The sequence below is a fragment of the Gossypium hirsutum genome, chromosome A08 (assembly GCF_007990345.1).
Source record: "Gossypium hirsutum isolate 1008001.06 chromosome A08, Gossypium_hirsutum_v2.1, whole genome shotgun sequence".
NCBI classification, from domain to species: domain Eukaryota; kingdom Viridiplantae; phylum Streptophyta; class Magnoliopsida; order Malvales; family Malvaceae; genus Gossypium; species Gossypium hirsutum.
In genome coordinates, this window is record NC_053431.1 from 79,159,172 (window position 1) to 79,168,572 (window position 9,401).

The window sequence follows — 9,401 nt, forward strand, 5'->3', positions numbered from 1 at the left end:
TATTGCCCGCACACTTAGTGCCAATCTCACAACCGTGAACACTTATTGCCCGCACACTTAGTGCCAATCTCGCAACCGTGAACACTGATTGCCCGCACACTTAGTGCCAATCTCACAACCATGAACACTTATTGCCCGCACACTTAGTGCTGAAAACCAACCACTCTATACGCTTCACTGCCTTTTTACATTCGACAATTTCGTCTCTACATACATATACACATATAGCAATACACATTAGTATATCATTTACATTACTTGAATACAAACACAACATGCTTATCGACCATTCAACTTCCAGTTCCATAGCCACATACAAAAATCACATTTATAGTCATAACACTCTTTCAAAACTGCATCACTTATACCCTTATAATTCAATCCAAATCGAAATTCAAATACGAGTACATGATACGTACCTGATCAACTTAATAATTTAGGCATATCTAAGTGAAGTTATATCGCAAATTCTCAAAGTCAGAAGCTTGCTACAGCTCGATCGGGATCAAGATTCATTGCAATACAGCAAACACATTTTAATAGTAAAAAATCATCACACTATCATTTTATCACTTTATGGCATGTATAAATAGACTCACGCGTGCTACGTTAGTCCTAGAATCGACTAAACCGTAGCTCTGATACCAATAAAATTGTAACAACCCGTACCCGAGACCGTTGCCGGAGTCGGACACGAGGGGTTCACAGACTAAATTCGCTTACTATCGTAGTCCATTTTAAAATTTTCCAGGCAGTTGGTTAACTGCGACACTGTCACCTTAAAAATCATATCTTGAGTTTCACAACTCGAAAATCAGTTTCGTAATTTTTCCCTGAAACTAGACTCATATGCCCATCTACATATTTTTTCTAGAATTTTTGGTCAGGCCAATTAGTACAGTTTATTAGTCAAAGTCTCCCATGTTACAGGGATCGACTACACTGACCTTTGCGCATTACGACTTGGATATCTCCCTGCACAGGGCTTCAATACTGATGCCGTTTGTTTCTATAGAAACTAGACTCAGGGAGGAATCCATACATATATGGTATAACTCCTAATTATCTCTGGTTAATTTATAATGAATTTCTGAAGTCGGAACAGGGAATCCAGAAACCGTTCTGGCCCTGTCTCACGAGAACCTGAATATCTCTTAACATACTGTCCATATGATCATTTCGTTACTTTCCTATGAAAATAGATTCATCAAGTTTCGTTTACATAATTTATTCACTATTTAATTCTAATCCTATTATTTTTAGTGATTTTCCAAATCTACATCACTGCTGCTGCCAGCATCTGCCTTTAAGGTAGACTTTACCTATTTCATAGTTTCCATGATTCAACTAGCCCTTTTTGCATAAATAGCACAAATCATGATAGCGATTAACCATTCCATACCAAATGATTATAACATTATGCTCGAACATATATAAGCCATTTTCGCATGGCTATATACATTAACCAAAATATTCTTCCGCCACTAGTCTATTTTATACATGCCATAAGACAATCCGAAACATAGCAGTACCAAACAGTGGATAGTGATAGTGTGACTAGTTGCTGACGATCCCCGAGCCTGTAGCTTCACAATGAGATCTATAAAACAGAGGAAACAGAGTAAACGGAGTAAGCATTACAATGCTTAGTAAGTTTTAAGCAGTGTCAACAGATAACAATCAAATTATAACATAGTTGTTCGTATTTTTATTTCACTCTTCCTTCGGGCATACCATCCCTTTACCGAATCTGCACATCTCATCATATACAATAGGCAGATAAACTTTCACATAAAAGTGAGCTCATGTGACATAGATATATCGTATGATTTCACATCACCTCTCACACTGATCCGATGTCACATAATCATAGGAATAGTCTCATAGATTGCTCTCGTATGCATCACATAACTACCTTATGATTTAGTGCAAATCAAGCTCACATATAAACTTGGAGTACATACCTGTTTAACCTTTCGCATTGAATATATTTATAAGCAATTCTTATTACGAAGTCTTACCCGGACATAATCTCCACACGAAGTTATCGGGTCTTACCCGGACAAAATCCCCACACGTAGTCATCGGGTCTTTAGAGCTCGATATAGTACAAGCACGAAGCTTAAGGACATTAATCAGTGATAATATTCTCGCATAAAGCCTACGGGGTTTTAACCCGGATATAGTACCGACACAAATGCCCTTCGGGACTTATCACATTTATGCACTTTCACATCCATCACATTGGCCACTCGGCCCTGTCACATATATACACTTTCACATTCATCACATCGGCCATTAAGCCTTATCACATATATATACACTTTCACATTCATCACATCGGCCATTAGGCCTTATCATATATATACACTTTCACATTCATCACATCGGCCATTAGGCCCTATTCACATATATACACTTTCACATTCATCACATCGGCCATTAAGCCTTATCACATATATACACTTTCACATTCATCACATCGGCCATTAGGCCTTATCACAATTTAGAATTCACATATGGGTTTAATCAATAGCTTATAAGCAACTAAAACAAGTTTATCAAGGTTTACAACACAATCTCAAATTCAGCACAAGCTGTTTTTCCTGAGCAATAGTCACTAAATTATTTATAACTGGAGCTACAAATCTCCAAATCACTTTCCGTAAATTTTTCCTGAATATAGACTCGTATGTATTCCATCCATAAAATTTCCAGAATTTTAGGTTTGGCCAATCAATACCAGATTTTTTCTTAAAGTTTTCCCCTGTTTCACTGCTTGACTAATCTGACCACTCTTCACTACGAATCAAATTTCTCATTATCAGAAATTCCTTTGCTTACATGGTTTCTTTTATAAGAAACTAGACTCATTAAGCTTTAATTTCATGTCTCATTCAGCCTCTAATTCAAATCCATGAATTTATGGTGATTTTCTAAATTCATGTTACTGCTGCTGTCCTGAGCAGGTTTATCACAATTTTACTCTTCTGACATATCCTTTCAGCACTTCATAATATCATATCCATTTGGCAACATATCATATCAATAACTTACCTATACTTCATAATAACCATTAGGCTATATGCATAAAGATTTACAATAGAGTTATGATTCTTTTAATATGTGCTTAACATATCATACTCAATCACATTATAGGCTTTAATACTTAAAACTTACCTCGATCGCTAATGTACGTCAATTCTGACTATTCGACCAATTTCCCTTTTTCCATGATCCGACTTTGTTTCCTTGAGTTCTTGAGCTAATGAACCAAATTTAAACTTATCACATCACTATTGTGTAAAACCACATTCGATTATATTATAATTCGGTTAGCAAGAAATACACTTATTCCTTATAACATTTAGCTTCGAGATCACCACCTTAATCATCTCAAGTACCAAACATGCATTAATACTCTCTTTAGTACAATTTCGTTACTTTAACTAAATACTAAACATATCCTTTTGCTTATCTATACACATCCGCATTTTAACTCATACCAATCATAACAAATAGCATAATATTTGTTAACATATAAAATTATCGTTGACATTACATCATTTACTTCCACTAACCATTTAAGCATAACCTAAGCGCATACATTGCATTGACAAACCAAACCAAAATATCCAATACATAGTCAAACATATAATTGTTATTTCACTCCTTTTCGAACTAATTTATAAAATGCATTCTCAAAGCCATAGCATATCATACATGAAACTTACCAAAGATGAATTAATCATAAGCTATTTATAGTACCTTAACCAAACACAACAACTAACTTCACACATATTTTTTTCTATGCAAATACCAAAGCCGAATCAGCTAAATATACTTATGAATATATATATCATCATCGAAATCACCTAAGCTTAGACATCATTTCTTAATTCCAAGCAAGTTGCCGAATGCAACCTTACTAAATTTTCATGAATTCAAATCATGGATTCAATATACCATTACCATGAAATCAACAACCAAAAATTCATAGACAATTTAGGAAAAATCACATAAAATCGTAACACAAAAGGCATTCATCTAACACTTGATTTTTAAATTCTAACATCAAACTCAAATTTCTTAGCTCATCAACTCATGGCCGAACATCAATTATTCACCAAAACAAATTTTAACTCATGGGTTTTAGAGAAAATTAAGTAAGGGATTCAATGATACTAAAAATTAACAAAACAACTTGAATTTCACCTTGAATTGTTGCTTCCAAATGGTCGAAACTTCAAAGCCACAAATTTTATTTTCTTTCTCCTTTGTTCGGCCTCCAAGCTGAACTACATGCATGTTCTCTTTTTTTTTTCTTTCTAATCTCAAGTTACGGCAATGGTAGAGTGAGGATGAACCACCTTTGTTTTTATCACCCATTTCTTCTTTTAATTATTCTTTCTTCCATAATATAAAGCCACTAACTATTATCATGCTAAAATGAAATGCATATAATATCTATCAACTATCATTATGGCCGGCCACTAATTAAAAGTGGTCCATTTGACATGCAAGTCCCTCATGTCAATAACTCATGCATTATTTGGCCACTTTAAATTTCACCTATCACATTATCAAGTCTTATCACATGGGTCCTTTCTTATAAATTAACACCGCCTTGATAAAAATCAAGGCACGAAATATTCACACATACAAATTCCACATACAATAAGCACAGAATATAACATCTAATTATTTTTGTGACTCGGTTTCGTGGTCCCAAAACCACTTTCCGACTAGGGTCACTTTAGGGGTGTCACAATCTTAAACCAAAATACTAAGTGAAGCATAAAGCTAACACTCTCCAACACACCAAACATATCCCGTTGAATGGAGCTTAGCTCACATTCCTTTATCTCTCCAACCTATCCTAGGGCCTCAATGCCTAAAACCACAATACATATAAGTGAGTACCATAATATTATGGCATGCCAACTATATCTAACTGTTTCAAAAGATCATAAGGCTAAAATATCCACAATTACATAATTTTAATCTTTGTTCATATTCATAAATTCGCATAACTGTAACAGCCCGATTTAGATCCTAATTGAAATGATGGTTTCGAGACCACAGATCCAAGTCAGAAAAATATTTTAAAATTATTTTCTGTGTTTATTTTGTGTAAATTTATATCTGTGAAATTTTTGTGATTTAATTTTATCGTTTGAGCGTCCGATTTAATAAAAGGACTTAATTACGTAAATTGAAAACTTGATAGTGGTTTTCTAAGTCGGGCCATTTATGTTGTAAATATCCCATTAATACATTGGTAGGACGATATAAGGCGTATATTATATGGTTTTTATATTATATCATTAAGGATATATATGTAAATTAAACTTTAAGTTATAATAAGTTATAATATAATAAAATAAAGAAGCCATGTTCATACTATTTTCACCATTGCCGAAATTAAAACAAAAGAAAAGGGAAAAGAAACCTAGGGTTCGACACTTATTCAAGCTCAATTAAGGTTCATTTTTGGTTGGTTTTTGATAATTTCTATGTTTTTGAGATTGTTGCTTCAAGTACGACAAAACCCATGCTTGAATTTTTGATTTTAATGAATATTTTGAGTTATGCCATTGTTGAGCGCTTGTGATTTTTTTTTGATGATGAATTATGAAAGATATGTTTTAGATTAACATGTTTTGTATTGGAGTTTTTGATGATTTTGAGTAATTAGGACTAAATTGCATAAATAATAATTTGAGGGACTAAAAAATGAAATAAATGAAATATTTGGATTGGTATGAGTATGGGTAAAATTCGGCCCAACATAGGTACAATGAAATTTTATATATTTTGTGTTTTGTACAATAGGGACTAAATTGTTAAAAGTGTAAATGTCAGGGGTAAAATAATAATTTTCCCATTTATGTGTTTTTGGACTAAATTGAATGAAAATATGTTTGAATGAGCTTAATTTGAATATGTTTAGATCAAGAACCAAATAAATCAGATTTGGATCGGGGGAAGATGAAAGTTGTCGACTAGCTGCCCTCTTCCGTTTTGTATCCTCTGAGGTAAGTTTATAAGCAAATAGACGTACTTAATCTTAATTAAATGCTAAATGTACATGCTGAAATGAAATTTATGAAATTATATATGCTATGGCCGAACATGATAAAGCTTGATTACTATATTTCTGAATTCGTTCCGACCGAGTTACGACGTTCGAAAGTCCCGTATGAACCTTAGGAATAGTTAGGATACATATTTCATAACATAGGATTATGTGTGTGAGTAAGACCCTGTTTGGGACAGTGGCATCGATATGTGATTACATGTAAGACTACGTCTAGGACATTGGCATTGTACGATATGTGTGATTATCTGAGTGTTCTATCCAATTCCAAATGGTTCATCGGGCCAAGCTAAGTTGTGATCGAATGTATAAAATGAGCTAAAAGGATAGGTATGGGTTAGCTTGTTGTCTACTTGAAACATGGTAAGTATGAGATTTGAAACTTGTTACAAATTATGTATATTGCAAATATGGATTTCATGTGAATTTAGTATGAATATTCGGCCTTTGATACAAATATATATGTAATTATGACTATGCATATTCGGCCAAATAATAGGTACATGTTAATAATGTTTTATTATGATTTTTGAGCTTATTTTTATGAGAATATGTATAAATGATTAAATAATGACTTCATAGCTTTGGATGTTGAATGACATTTGGTTAATTTTGCTTATGTGAGTATTCAGCCAAGATATGGAATGTGTATGAAATTGTATTAGTTATGTATTAGTAATTTAAGGTTAAGCATGTATCGTTAATACAATTTGGTATAGTTTAAAATGAGATATTTATATCATTGTGCTATTTATTTGCTTATGACTTACTAAGCTAAGTTAGCTTACTCTGTGTGTACATGTTTACCTTGGTTTATAGATTTTTGATTCACGTTACAAGCTCAGGGATCATCAGCAAAGTTCATCACATTATCGACCACTTTCGGTATTTTATAAGTTGCATTTTGGAACTACAGCATGTATAGGCTGGAACATACTTTTGAAATGCTGAATGTTGGTTATGTATATAAGCCATGCGAAAATGCCTTAATTTCCATGTTTGATTTTAGATATGTTAGCTTATGGTTTGAGCTTGTTTAGTTATAATACTATGTGCTATGAATGGATAATATATGTGATAGAAATATATGGCAACTTTGGTTAATATGCTTAAAGCTAGTTTGGAAGTATGTTAATGGTATATGTGTTGTGGTGTGTGATTACAAGATTTGATTTAAGTGAAGTAGACTAGATGTGGATAGGTAGTGACTATTTATTATTTACTTTTTCATGATGTATGATTTGTTTGTGATAGGGTTTGAAAGTAGTATATGTTGTGTCATTATATTCGGTTGATGTGGTGATAGTAAATTCAACCTTGGTAATTGGTTCTTTTTGGTGGGTATGTTTGATTATTAAATTGTGCACAAAAGCATAAATTCTATTTCGGTGAAAAGAGTATAATTTTTATGAGTAATTTGATAGTCAAATAGTTGAAGTGATGATTGGTTAGGTACATGTAAATTTTTAATTGAGTATTGAGATCATGAAATAGATATTATATAATTTGCCTATTTGTAACCGAATATGTTTAATAATATTGCAGTAAAATGCATATGTATTGGTAATGGACAAGAAATTATTCTATTCGTTGTTAATGTTCGATAATGTGACATGTATGTATACTTGATAAACCAAATGGTATGTTTTGTTTGATTTAATAGGTGATTTTGCATGTGTACATAGGTTGATATGTTTGGTAATTAATTATTTAATTAGATGTTGCAAACGGAAGAATGGATGTTTGTCATGTAAAATAAATAAAACATGTTTAAAAATCATTTAGGAGCTCAGATGCCTTGATATTTGGTCATGAGAGTTGGTTTGGGGTTATTAAGTATATATATTTATATTATAAAAAGATGTATTTTAGTTGGTCGAATAAGTTGTTTAATGATTAACATTAACGTGGTAAAACTTAAAAGTATGAATTCTTTATGTATTATAAATAGTAATGCTTATTTGGTTTTAGTTGAATAGATGATTCACCTGTATAAATGTGATTTATATGTTTGAGCTACTAGTTATAAAAATTTTTGTGCATATTATATATTGAAAGATTGTTCTGAGTTGTGTTTTGGTTAGTAATGCCTCATAAACCTAGTCCGGCGATGGATACGGGTTAGGGGTGTTACATTTTATTGGTATCAGAGCTATGGTTTAGTCGGTTTTAGGACTAACGTAGCGTGTGTGAGTCTAGCTATATATGTCATATTATATAGTGCGATAGTATGATGACTTCTGACATTTGAAAATATGTTTTCATATAGTAAATGGATCCCGATAGAGCTATAGTTGATGATGTCAAGAGTGTAGCGCCTGCTCCCATGCAAGGGACAGCGCCGGCTGATTCTCGACCGATTTTGGGTAACTAGGAAGGAGAGGCTAGACAAGCCTTCTACCAAATGATGAATGACTAGTTTACTCAATATATCCGGACTAACCCGGCTACGCAACAACCTCCACCCCCGACTAATCCATCTTCAATGCCTGCCGTACCTCAAGTAAGTAATCCGTTGAGATTGTATAGGCCACCTATTGATAAAATCAGAAAATATGGGGCTAAAGAGTTTAAAACTACTGATGATAACGATGCTGAGCGGGTTGAATTTTGGCTTGATAATACTATCCGAGTGTTTGATGAGCTGTCCTGTACCCCAGATGAGTGTTTAAACTATGCCTTGTCCTTGTTACGAGATACAGTATGTCACTGGTGAAATACCCTAGTATCTGTGGTTCCGAGAGAGCAGGTGACTTGGGAATTCTTTCAGACTGAGTTCCGTAAGAAATATATCAGCCAGAGATTTATTGATCAGAAACGTAAAGAATTTCAAGAGCTGAAATAGGGTCAGATGACCGTGACAGAGTATGAACGGAAATTTGTGAGACTCAGTCTGTATGCCCGAGAGTGTGTATCTACCGAAGCCATAATGTGTAAAAGATTTGAAGATGGGCTGAACGAAGACATTAAAATGTTAGTTGGCATACTTGAGATAAAAGAGTTCGTAGTACTGATTGAGTGAGCCTACAAAGCCAAAGAGCTCGAGAAAGAGAAAAGAAAAGCTGACTTTGAAGCTAGAGATGCATGTAAAAGAACATCCGGTAAGTCATTCCAGTCGGCATCAAAGAATTTCCGATATGATTTCAGCCATTCTAAAGCCAATTCGGGTTATTCTAGACGGGATCAGAGTAGACCACCTATGCGCTCGAGAGCTACCTCAGTAGCTAGTGTGGGTACTGTCAGATCAAATCAACCTGAGTGTAAACATTGCGGAAAACAACATCCTGGCAATTGCATATTG